The sequence below is a fragment of the Podarcis muralis genome, chromosome 2, assembly GCF_964188315.1.
Source record: "Podarcis muralis chromosome 2, rPodMur119.hap1.1, whole genome shotgun sequence".
In the NCBI taxonomy this organism is placed as follows: domain Eukaryota; kingdom Metazoa; phylum Chordata; class Lepidosauria; order Squamata; family Lacertidae; genus Podarcis; species Podarcis muralis.
Window position 1 is genome coordinate 101,843,555 of NC_135656.1, and position 13,540 is coordinate 101,857,094.

The following is a 13,540-nucleotide window of genomic DNA, read 5'->3' on the forward strand; positions in this document are numbered from 1 at the left end:
AATAGTGCTGAATCAGAACAGAAGGCAGTCGCGTTTACCGTGAGTTGCTGTTTGTTTTGATTTAGCGCTAAGGAGCAGATTTTCCTGGGTAAGACAGCAGGGCAAAGGTAAAACTGCTCAGACCCATGCGGAGAAAGCCCAGGACAAGGGGGAAACCATTTGGACCTGGACACGGAACAAACAGAGAGCTTCTGCCGTTGTCAACAATACTAAGCCAGATGGACCAGATTCAGCTTCCTGCACTCCTATCCAAATCCATTGATGTAGCACATGATGTAGCATGAATGGGAACGGCCTCCTTGCTCCTTGCATTCGTGTCTACACCTATACAGTGGTACCTCGGGTTAAGTACTTAATTCGTTCCGGAGGTCCGTACTTAACCTGAAACTGTTCTTAACCTGAAGCACCACTTTAGCTAATGGGGCCTCCTGCTGCTGCCGCGCCGCCAGAGCACAATTTCTGTTCTCAACCTGAAGCAAAGTTCTTAACCTGAAGCACTATTTCTGGGTTAGCGAAGTATGTAACCTGAAGCGTATGTAACCTGAGATACCACTGTATTGTGTGAATAGGACTGTTGTCTTTACTTCTAGTAGAAACATCTTAAGGAACAATGGACACGCCATAGGGAGAATAGGTTGGGAGTGGGGGAGAGCTCTCTACTTTTCCTGCATGAAATGAATTTCCAACTTTTGATTTAACTATGAGGCATGCTGGCACCGTGTCTTCAAAATATAGTTAAGGACCCTGGTTGATTAATATTGGTGCCGGTGCTTCTCTTAGCCACAGCCAAGGAAGGAGAAGGTAATTTACTTTTGGGAGGGACTGCACACTTGGGAAACTTATACAGTGGCACTTAAATCTTTAAACTCAAGGTCTCCTGTAAGAGAAACCAATAATGTTTCTGGCTAGTATATAAATAGAGGACTACATAAAGGCATTTATAAGCAAGCTTATTGGTTTCACGGAAATCAAAAATCCAAGTTCTGCAACATTGTCACAGGACCAAAAGAAATCCTGGGAATTACGCTGATTTAGGCAAATAGCAATTGACTGCTGGATCTAGTAACTCAATCAAAGTTGATTTATGAGGTACAGTCTCCACTGGGCATTGTCAGAGGTGGTTGTGATTTTGGCCACTTGTGGTAGTTTTGGGTACATTGCTTCTGTTGTGACGTGTAGCAATGGTTGGGAAGAGAAGGAAGCAGGGATTAGGGGATCTTCGTAGACAGTGGATGGGAAAGTGTGGAATAGACTCGCAAAGTAGGATTGGGGGTAGGGATGTCAGAGAATCCCAATGAAAACAGAAGCAGGTGAGGAAATTGCTGATGTTTGCTTATTCATCCCATTTCTGGAACAGAATTTGCTGCTGCTGCTTTCAGTATGCAAGCAATAAGTAATTGATTATGTTCCTCCACAACCATTTGCATTGTGTTTTCTTTGCACTGAGATGACTGGTGTGAAATAATGTAATGACAATGTAATAGTAATAATAATAATAATAATAATAATAATAATAATAATTTTTATTATTTATAACCCACCCATCTGGCTGGGTTTCCCCAGCCACTCTGGGCAGCTTACAGCATATATAGAAACATAATAGAACATTAAACATTATAAACTTCCCGATGCAGGGTTGCCTTCAGATGTCTTCTAAAAGTATAGTTCTTTATCTCCTTGACATCTGAAGGAAGGGTGTTCCACAGGGAGGGTGCCACTGCCAAGAAAGCCCTGTTCTTGGTTCTCTGTGACTTCACTTCTCGCAGTGAAGACCCTTAGAGGAGAACCTGAGTGTGTGGGCTGAACAATGGGGATAGAAACGCTCCTTCAGGTATACTGGGCTGAGGCCATTTAGGGTTTTAAAGGTCAGCACCAACACTTTGACTTGTGCTTGGGAAACACACTGGGAGCCAGTGAAGATCCTTTAGGACCAGTGTTATATGCTCCCGGCAGCCACCCCCAGTCACCAGCCTAGCTGCCACATTCTGGATCAGTTGTAGTTTCTAAGTCACCTGAGACTCCAGCTCCCAACATCCCTTACCACTCACCATGCTGATGAGGATTGGGACTGATGAGAGTTGGAGTCCAAGAATATCTGGTTCTGTCCGCTGGTGTTAAGAAATAAAAAGTCCCCTGTTTTGGTTATTGGAATCACTCTCCGCAATTTCCCCACAAGCTTAAAGCTTGTTAGAGTGGGGTGTAAATGGGATCAAGTTAGCACTGGGCAGACTAAGGGCAAATGTGCAGTGAAGAGTCCATGGAAGAGCAAAGCAAAGGGATGAAGCATAGCCAAGGTGTCTAAATAAAAAAGGACTGTTGATAAGTCTACTGGTGACCTTCTTCTGGTGCTTCTTACAGAGACTGTTGGGAAACTGAAGCTCAAGGGAGCCATGAAGTCCAAGTAATCTCAGGTGGGCTTGTATTCCCTAGTAGGTAGGAGGTGAGAATCGATTCCTAGCAGTTATTTTGCAAAATTGCTTAGGTTTTTGTTTTTTTACAAGTTTACCTCACAACACTAGAAACTTTCTGGTATGCCCCTCCCCCCCCCCCATTCACAATATGCCACTGATACACCAGGTACCACACTGGAAGGCAAGCAGTGCTTTGTGCTGTGTGATTGTGGCCATGTGATTTGATTCAAACCCTAAGGAAGGCATTCAAATCAAGTTACAGATTTGCAATGGAACTGAAGGACGCTTAAGTTTTAAGATTCCTAAATAATATTCAGAATGACTTTGCACACCATATATGGGCAGCTTGTTGTGTGGCTCATTCTGACTTGTACCTTTAGTCACATTGTGTTGCTCCAAATTCCAGTAAAATTCTCTAAGGGGATGCTTATCGCACCAAACAAGAGAGGGAAAAGAACTCAGAGAGAGCACCACATTTAGCTTTAATCGTGGAAGCTGATAATCTGTGAGATTCATTCTGTGGGGTGGCCCCGCTAAGCTTCTTGATAGAATAATTAAACTTTCTTTACAAACAGAAATAATCCTCCATGTACATTCTGCGCTATACAGTAAAGGTCTTGAAAGGGATGAAATTGTGTGTTAAGGAAACCTTGATGAAAGCTCCAAGGAAAATAAGAGCTGAATTAAAATCAAAGGCTCCGTGAGGCAGTGTAACAAAAAGATTTCAGATGTGTAGGAATACAGTCATACCTCATGTTACGTTTGCTTCAGGTTGCGCGTTTTCAGGTTGCGTCCCACGGCGACCTGGAAGTACCGGAAAGGGTTACTTCTGGGTTTCGCTGCTCGCGCATGCGCAGACGCTCAAAATGACATTACGCGCATACGCAGAAGTGGTGAATAGCGACCCGTGCATGCGCAGACGCGGGTTGCGTTCTGCTCAGGTTGTGAACGGGCCTCCGGAATGGATCCCGTTCGCAACCAGAGGTACCACTGTATAGGCAAGCATCAAGCTGTCTGAAGTCAATGGAAAAACTGATGGTTTAATTCCTTCATCATAGAGTAGTGAGAAGGCAGGTCCCTAGGCACTGGTGGCTGTTGCCCATGGGACTCGTAGGAAAGACGCAGGACCGGCCTGCTCATGAGGTGAAGCAACCACCTTGGAGAAGCCGCACTGTCAGTTGTTGGTGAGATCTCACCGGAAACTGCTGCCACTTCTGCACATAAGGGAAGTAAAGAAGGCTTCAGTGGTGTGGGGTGGCACGGCGGCATGTTCCTGTTTTGCCTCAGGTGGTAAACGGGATGTGCTGTCTCTGGACAGAAGGAAAGGAGACCAACAGTAGGTGGAGTCAGAAACACCCCATGATTGGTTGTAAGAAGGTTGGAAGTAAGAAGGCAGCCCAAATGGACCACCCTCCACTGGTCAGAGAGTGGGTCTACACAGAACGAGGTGGTAGAATGCTGAGGTTGGTGGAGTGGGTTGTACCACTTCAAATTACAAGTAGGGGAATGTCACCTTTGAATGCTCCTTCATGTTGACCAAGTAGTGCTGTGCTGAAATTTGTCCTCCAAGTTTCTCAAAGCTTTTCTTCCCCTATGAAAGAGGCTACTTGTCTGGAGCTCCAGGGTACTGTGGGGATTTTTAAAATTGGTGGCTTCCCACACTCAGCTACCTCTCATGGAGGGGCAGGCTGGGCACGTGCTAGTGTTTGTGGGCTTCAGCTGCCCACGGGTCCCTGTGTTGACAGACACCAGGCCATATTGCTAGGTCTGTGGTTTGGGCTGGAGGCCCTTGGGACTGTTGCTATCTTGAGAGATGAAGCAGCGCTGAGACAACAAGCACTCTTTATCTGGGCCAGGGAAGCTGAGGGCATCTCAGTCACTAGTCTTTGCTGGTTGTTTTGGTTAACAGCACCTTTTGTTTTTAAGATTTATTATTAAGCTTTATTATTAAGATTTCCCCATAATACAAATTGCAGCTACAGAAGATACAAATTGAATACAGTGGTACCTCGGGTTAAGAACTTGATTCGTTCTGGAGGTCTGTTCTTAACCTGAAACCGTTCTTAACCTGAAGCACCACTTTAGCTAATGGGGACTCCTGCTGCCACCGCGCTGCCACTGCGTGATTTCTGTTCTTATCCTGAAGCAAAGTTCTTAACCCAAGGTAATATTTCTGGGTTAGTGGAGTCTGTAACCTGAAGCGTATGTAACCTGAAGTGTATGTAACCCAAGGTACCACTGTACTTAAAATACAGAGTCCTCTCTTAAAAGTAATTCTTGGACCTTGCCACTCACAGCCTCTCACCCTTGAAGACCAACATTTCTCTGTCTCTTACCCAGGGTCCTCCATCAACCCTGTATCCCCTCCCCCGCAAGTATGTAATTTCTGGACCCTAATGAAGGCCCCAGACATAGGACCCCAAAGAAAGTCTTTATTTCAGTTTACAGCATTATTTAAAAAATGGAACTTCCCTCAGCACAGAGCCCAATTTCTGCTACTGAATCTTGCCATAGCCGTTGGTTGGCTTTTATTCTGCTTTCCCCTCTGATTCTCTCCCTACACAGTCCTCAAAGTATTGTTTGTTTCATGTAAACAAATCAGAGGTTATCCCCAGATGGGCTTGCAAGGAAGTCAAGAGGGGAGCTTTTGATTTCGTTAGCCGTTATCTGAGCCCACTTTGTGTAGACTACCACTTGGAAAACCATAGTTGGATCTCGTGTAGCTTCCCTAAAATAACAATTGCTGCTGTTTCTAATATTTGTCCAGATAATATATTTGGTGATTAACTGAAGTGTTTCCATCAGACTTCTGTTTATTTTGCAGCTTCCAGTGTAATTATTATGCTGATTTTGTGATATTCGTTGTTGAACATGAAAATGATTTCAAACACACAGTGGTTGTTTTGCTTCAGCCTCAGTAGGAATAAAGAGACTTGCAGTTTTATGAACTGGAATGGTGCATTTTGGGGGGTTTGGCATTTTCTAGAATAGTTCCAAGTTGTCTTTGGGTGCAAGTATGGGTAATGATTTTGAAATCAAAATGTATACTATGACATATGCTTTTGAGCTGACCCAGCCTTGATTTGAACAGAGCTCTGATGACAGCCCTAGCTAAATTGTGGAATTATATACGCTGGTTTTCTTACCAAATGTAGTCTTCATCCATAGTATTTTAAGATTCAAAAAACTGTATGGAAAATAAAATGCTTATTCTGCTGTGGGTGGCATTCAACTCAGTTTTACTCAGAGGAGACCCATGGAAATTCATGAACATGACTAAGTTATGTCCATTAATTACAGTGGGCCTACTCTTTAAGTCAAAGTTTGGTTGGCTGTCAACCTATGAAAGTTGCATAACCACTGAACATTACTGCCACTAACCCTTTTAGGCGGCACTGCAGGCAAATACGGATGCCTTGTTGTGTGGCCAAGGGGATTTTCACCCTTATTTGTTTGGATCTAGGTTATGAGTTTTCTCCTCGGTTAGAGCCAGAAGGTATATTGCTGAGAACTGGCATTGGGTTTAGGGGGGATTTTTGCGTACAAAATTGGCTGCGCCCAAGGTCTTTGTGTTAATGCTAATTAGGCAGGTAAAAAGCAGAATATTTCATTTGATCCAGTGTGTGAACATTAACATCCCACCACCCTGAAATTGCTAGCAGCTAAGTTGGAGTTCGTGGAGTTATTAAATATAATGAGGGCTCTTGCGCTTTGTGATGGTGCTCACTGGATGTTTACAAAGAAAAAGCTTATGTCTTGCATTCTGCATTGGGGATTTTTTTTTATTTTCATTTTTATTACATTTCCTGACTTCAGTATCTAGGTCAGTCTATGAGAGAGGGAAAATTTTTGACAGGCTCCCCAAGATCACTAAGAAGGATACAGGAAGGCTGACTGTAGTTTTGTCCTTCTCTCTTTCTAACCTTTGCCATTCTTACCACCCCTCCCTGGTCAATTTAATAGGAAGGAACAGTAGGAAGAAACACGGACTTTGTTGTAGGTTAAAGGTAGTCTGCATCTGGGTCCCTTCAGACTTCATGAATTGCTCGTGTTGTTAATGTAGTTCCATAGATGAGTAACTGTCTGAGGTGCAAAATATGGGAGACAACAGAGGAGCGCAGAGGAAAATGGAGATAAGAGCAACAGGGGAAGAATATGCATTCATTTATTTTGGGTTGCGGGGAGGCTGCAGATCTCCAGATGTTGCTGTACTCCAGATCCCAGGCAGCATGATCAGTGGTCATGGATGGTGGGAGTTGTAGTTCAGCAACATATGCCGGACTGCCGTCTCATTCACAAAATTAATAGTGCTTTTGCTGGTGATGTTGGCAGGTGGAACAGTCAAGGAAGGGTTTGGTAGCAGCAGAGATAATTGACAGCTCCCCTTCTCAAGTTACTTAAGGTGTGAAGGGGAATCAAAAGGTGGCATGTTTCTTTGAGTAGGGGGTGGGGGAGATGTCATTTTGAGCCACTTGTGTCCCATGGCAATACCAGGTCAGCCAGAACTGGACGGAACTCAGTTCCGGCACCTCTCAGGTGGGTGCCATTGCCATTCTAAGAGAACAAGGGTAGTATTCTTGTTGAGTTCCAGAACCTCTTTTTCTAGAAAAACAGCACTAGGCAACACCATTCACAAATTAAAAAGTTATCTCTGGCTCACAGTGTATTATCATATGAAAGTCTTCCAAGTGTATTGACGTTTCCCCCCTTTAAAACTACAAACTCTCTTCTGCAGAAAATGATGTTCCAACCCCCCCCCCCCCATATTTCACTGACTTTTCTCTTCTGCTTTTCCTCCTCCCCCAACTCTCTTTTAAAGTTTTCTTTGTAAAACTACAAGCTGAGGGTCAACACTACCTCTCTTTTTTCTCTCTCAACAGGAGCAGAAAATTTTCTCTCTCAAGACTTTCTAGTGCTAGAAGAGGCCCTGAGGCAGGACAAGCAAAAAAAGGTAGGAAATACAGACCTTTGCGTAAAAAAATGTGTGATACCTCATGGGAGACGCAAATAGTTCACAACAGATATTTACCAGGCCAAAGTGAAGCTTCAAAAGATCTTTGGCTTTGCCAACAAAGGCAAAAAGTAAAACGCAAATAACTTGGAATCACATCTTTTCTTCTAATTCATGTGTCATCTCTTGGGCACCATTCACACATTTATTGGGTCACTATTACAATTTAAATGGTGGAGGAACGTGTTTGCTTCCCTCGCCTCAAACACACAGCGCAGTGGATTATCGATGTAAAAGTTCATGCATGCAGCAGCTGGCCAAGACATTGCATTCTTTGACCATCTCTTTCGAGGGAATGAGGCGAATGGCTGGAGGATTCATGCCCTATTTTTTATTAGGAGTCTGTATATGTATGTTGGGTGAACTTGCAGTCCTATTCCTCATGAAAGATTTGTCCAGCCAGATAATCTAGCCCATAGAATCATAGAATCATAGAATCATAGAGTTGGAAGAGACCACAAGGGCCATCGAGTCCAACCCCCTGCCAAGCAGGAAACACCATCAGAGCACTCCTGACATATGGTTGTCAAGCCTCTGCTTAAAGACCTCCAAAGAAGGAGACTCCACCACACTCCTTGGCAGCAAATTCCACTGTCGAACAGCTCTTACTGTCAGGAAGTTCTTCCTAATGTTTAGGTGGAATCTTCTTTCTTGTAGTTTGGATCCATTGCTCCGTGTCCGCTTCTCTGGAGCAGCAGAAAACAGCCTTTCTCCCTCCTCTATGTGACATCCTTTTATATATTTGTACATGGCTATCATATCACCCCGTAACCTCCTCTTCTCCAGGCTAAACATGCCCAGCTCCCTTAGCCGTTCCTCATAAGGCATCGTTTCCAGGCCTTTGACCATTTTGGTTGCCCTCCTCTGGACACGTTCGAGTTTGTCAGTGTCCTTCTTGAACTGTGGTGCCCAGAACTGGACACAGTACTCCAGGTGAGGTCTGACCAGAGCAGAATACAGTGGCACTATTACTTCCCTTGATCTAGATGCTATACTCCTATTGATGAGGCCCAGAATTGCATTGGCTTTTTTAGCTGCCGCGTCACATTGTTGGCTCATGTCAAGTTTGTGGTCAACCAAGACTCCTAGATCCTTTTCACATGTACTGCTCTCAAGCCAGGTGTCCCCCATCTTGTATTTGTGCCTCTCATTTTTTTTGCCCAAGTGCAATACTTTACATTTCTCCCTGTTAAAATTCATCTTGTTTGTTTTGGCCCAGTTCTCTAATCTGTCAAGGTCGTTTTGAAGTGTGATCCTGTCCTCTGGGGTGTTAGTCACCCCTCCCAGTTTGGTGTCATCTGCAAATTTGATCAGGATGCCCTTGAGTCCATCATCCAAGTCGTTGATAAAGATGTTGAATAAGACCGGGCCCAAGACAGAACCCTGTGGCACCCCACTAGTCACTCTTCTCCAGGATGAAGAGGAACCATTGATGAGCACCCTTTGGGTTCGGTCAGTCAGCCAGTTACAAATCCACTGAGTGGTAGCATAGTCAAGACCGCATTTTACCAGCTTCTTTACAAGAATATCATGGGGCACCTTGTCAAATGCCTTGCTGAAATCAAGGTAGACTACATCCACTGCGTTCCCTTCATCTACCAGGCTTGTAATTCTGTCAAAAAACGAGATCAGGTTAGTCTGACATGACTTATTTTTCAGAAATCCATGCTGACTATTGGTGATCACAGCATTCCTTTCTAGGTGCTCACAGACTGTTTGCTTAATGATCTGCTCCAGAATCTTCCCTGGTATTGATGTCAGACTGACTGGGCGGTAATTATTTGGGTCCTCTCTTTCCCCCTTTTTGAAAATAGGGACAACATTTGCCCTCCTCCAGTCTGTGGGGACTTCGCCTGTTCTCCAGGAATTCTCAAAGATGACTGCCAGTGGTTCTGAAATCACATCTGCCAGTTCTTTTAATACTCTTGGATGCAGTTCATCTGGCCCTGGAGACTTGAATACATCTAGACTAGCCAAGTATTCTTGTACTATCTCCTTAGTTATTCTGGGTTGTGTTTCCTCTGCTGAATCATTTGCTCCAAATTCTTCAGGTCGGGCATTGTTTTCTTTATCGGAGAAGACTGAGGCAAAGAAAGCATTGAGGAGTTCAGCCCTTTCTGTGTCCCCTGTTTGCATTTCACCATCTTCTCCTCTGAGTGACCCCACGGTTTCTTTGTTCTTCCTTTTGCTACGAACATACCCATAAAAGCCTTTTTTGTTGCTTTTAACCTCTCTAGCAAGCCTGAGTTCATTTTGTGCTTTAGCTTTTCTGACTTTGTGTCTACACATGCTGGCTATTTGTTTGAATTCCTCTTTGGTGGTTTCCCCCCTTTTCCATTTTTTGTACACATCCTTTTTTAATCTTAACTCAGTTAAAAGTTCTTTAGATAGCCACCCTGGCTTCTTTAGGCACCTTCCATGTTTCCGTCTCATTGGTATTGCCTGAAGTTGTGCTTTTACTATCTCCCTCTTAACAAACTCCCAGCCATCTTGAACTCCCTTTCCTTTTAGTATTACTGTCCATGGGATCTCACCCAGCACTTCCCTAAGCTTTATGAAGTCGGCTTTCTTAAAGTCGAGAAATTGAGTCCTAGTATGCTTGGCTGCTCCTTTCCGCTGTATAGTAAACTTCAGAAGAGCATGATCACTCGCGCCTAATGATCCTTCCACTTCTACCCCACTAACCAGGTCATCAACATTGGTTAGGACCAGATCTAAAATGGCTGTTCCTCTTGTTGCTTCTCCCACTTTCTGGACAATGAAGTTGTCTGCAAGGGCAGTGAGGAATCTGTTTGACCTTATGCTCTTGGCTGAGTTTGACATCCAACAAATATCAGGGTAATTGAAGTCCCCCATTACTACTATCTCCCTTCCTTTTGCATGCTTGGCCATCTGTTCCAGGAAGGCATCATCTATGTCCTCCGTTTGGCTTGGGGATCTATAGTAAACTCCCACAATGAGGTCACTGTTATTCTTCTCTCCCTTAATTTTCACCCAAATGCTCTCACTTTGGCTTTGAGGTTCTAAATCTTGGATCTCTTCACAGGTATACACATCCCTGACATATAACGCCACTCCTCCTCCTTTCTTGTCTGGTCTGTTTCTTTGAAATAGATTGTATCCCTCCATTATTACATTCCAATCGTGGGATTTATCCCACCAGGTTTCAGTGATTCCTATTATGTCATATTTAGTTTGCTGTACCAGGAGCTCAAGCTCATCTTGTTTATTTCCCATGCTTTGCGCATTAGTGTACAGACATTGAAGTCCATTAATCATTCCCCCGTGTCTCTTATTTAAGGATTTTTTCCTCCCACCACTAGGTCTGCATGCTCTTTGCTCCATTCGGTCTATGACATTTGGATGATCATCTTCATCAATTGATAGACTCCTACCTTCAGGAGCACTGTCTCCCTCCCCCACATTAGTCAGTTTAAAGCCCTCCTGATGAGGTTTCTGAGATTTTTTGCAAAAACATTCCTCCCAACCGTTGTGAGGTGCAGCCCATCGCTTGCCAGAAGTCCATCTTCAAGAAACTGCAGTCCGTGATCTAAGAATCCAAACCGTTCCTGTTTACACCATTTGCGAAGCCAGTTGTTCACTTCCACTATTTTTCCCTCTCTCCCTGGGCCACGTCGTTCAACTGGGAGGACAGATGAGATGACAATTTGTGCATTTAATTGCTTCAATTTCCTGCCCAGAGCCTCGTAATCTCTTTTGATCTTCTGGAGGCTATTGCTTGCAGTGTCATTGGTTCCCACATGAACCAAGAGGAAGGGGTATTTGTCAGTGGGTTTTATGATTCCTTGCAGTCGTTCAGTTACATCTTGGATCTTAGCCCCGGGGAGACAGCACACTTCCCGAGACATCTTGTCAGGCCCACAGATCACTGCTTCTGTTCCCCTCAGTAGGGAATCCCCTATCACCACCACACGCCTCCTCTTAGGTCTGGTCGGGGTTCTTCTGTGAGCTGTCCGTTCCAAGGTCGCCTGGACATTCCCTGAGGACTGCCTTTGCTGCTCGTCTTCATATACCTGATCGACTGTAATGAGGGAGAGATCCTCAAATGGAGTCTGCTCTTCGTCTTCCATGGTAGGGGAAAGGACCTCAAAGCGATTGCGTATTTCTAAACAATCAGAGCGAACCCTGGGCCTCCTACTTCTTTGAGTCACGTTTCTCCATATATCTGGCTCCTGTGTTGGTGAACTAGCCACCTTCTCAGGGGAGTCCCCTGTCTCTTCCTTGGTGGAGACGGTGTGCTCTGTTGCTTCCAAGAAGAGTTCCAGGTCTCTAATTCTTTGGAGCGTAGCTACACGTTCCTCCAGTTGCTGGACTTTGTCTTTTAAGAGGGCAATCAACATGCAATTGCTGCAGGTAAAGCTGCCTGCAACCTTTGGCAAGATGGCAAACATTGCGCAGGAACCACAGGCGACTGCAGCTGTTCCCTCACCCTCCATCTTGAGAACGTGTCGTTGGGGGTGACTACAGTGGTCCTCTATCATTAAAAGTGTGGAGACAGGACAAATAAATCCCCCCAAAAAACCTAGGTCTCCCCCAACAAATGTTTGAGACTAGCTCCCCTAAATCTAAAATATGGATCAAACTGCGCGCGCCGCTAGGCGCGCGTCGCTGCCCTAAAACTCTGATAAGCTCCTCCCACAGCTAATCACCTACCTCAACAGAAGCCCTGCCCCCTCTGACCTTTGCACAGAGAGAGCAGCTAAACAGCCACAAGAAACTCACACAAGAAAACCCTTTTTGTTCCTTCTTCAGCTGCTGCCCTAAAACTCTGATAAGCTCCTCCCACAGCTAATCACCTACCTCAACAGAAGCCCTGCCCCCTCTGACCTTTGCCCAGAGAGAGCAGCTAAACAGCCACAAGAAACTCACACAAGAAAACCCTTTTTGTTCCTTCTTCAGCTGCTGCCCTAAAACTCTGATAAGCTCCTCCCACAGCTAATCACCTACCTCAACAGAAGCCCTGCCCCCTCTGACCTTTGCACAGAGAGAGCAGCTAAACAGCCACAAGAAACTCACACAAGAAAACCCTTTTTGTTCCTTCTTCAGCTGCTGCCCTAAAACTCAGGGGTAGGCAACCTAAGGCTGGTGGGCCGATGCGGCCCAATCGCCTTCTCAATCTGGCCCACAGACAGTCCAGGAATCAGGGTGTTTTTACATGAGTAGAATGTGTCCTTTTATTTAAAATGCACCTCTGGGTTATTTGTGGGGCCTCCCTGGTGTTTTTACATGAGTAGAATGTGTGCTCTTAAGTCAAATGCATCTCTGGGTTATTTGTGGGCCATAGGAATTCGTTCACCCCCCCCAAAAAAATATAGTCCAGCCTACCACATGGTCTGAGGGACAGTGGACTGGCCCACGGCTGAAAAGGTTGCTGGCCCCTGATCTAGCCTATGTCTGTCCATGTACCATGGTGTGCCAGATGAAGCCTTTGACGTTGCATCGAATCCATGTTGTGTTAATATGTGAGAGGTGCTAAGGTGAAAAGAGAGCTGGTTGCATTCTGAGATACTTCTACGTCAGGGCTTCTGTGTTTGATACTTGATTCTGTAAACTTGAACTGTACTCACATAGTAAAACCATGTGAAGTGAATGTGTAAAAGCTGGATCGTGGTGGCTTGTCCCCAGCCGTATGTGCATCCAACTGAATGGATTCACAGAGTTTCTGACTTTTTATTCGCTTGGGCATTGATTCATTTATAGTTTGTGTCTGTGTGTATTTAGTTTTTGTAAATCAACCTGAAAATATTTTTTTAAAATGAATATAGGTTAAATAACTACCTCATTTTGTTCCCCACTTATTAGACTTTTTTGTGTTTTGTCTGGGTGGGTGATTTGCTCCAGATTAGTAAACAGAAGAGGAATCTGCCAGTGCACGTGTAAACATTGCTTCTGCTCCCAAAATAAGTCTGCTCTTCCTTCTCCTCCACATTTCACATTCTCTTCGAGGAAATGGCTGCTTCTCCTTGCCATATTTCCAGCAGAGAAAATCAGAGTCATGGGCTGCAGTGACAGCCCTATTGTGTTTTAAAGATGATTAAGAAGGCACCACTTCTGAGACTAGATTTATTTATATTACCTAACGAAAGATTCACAGTCC

General features: G+C 44.6%; 1 protein-coding gene across 3 annotated transcripts in view; it reads left to right on the forward strand.

The window, feature by feature from the left end:
• Positions 1-13,540, forward strand: part of FHIT (fragile histidine triad diadenosine triphosphatase) — a 1,046,096-nt gene that overhangs the window by 209,584 nt on the left and 822,972 nt on the right. For all 3 annotated transcript variants that reach the window (XM_028719572.2, XM_077925099.1, XM_077925100.1), the window contains one exon: positions 7,292-7,362. The gene's annotated coding sequence lies outside the window, so the exon portion shown is untranslated. The remainder of the gene's footprint in view (positions 1-7,291; positions 7,363-13,540) is intronic.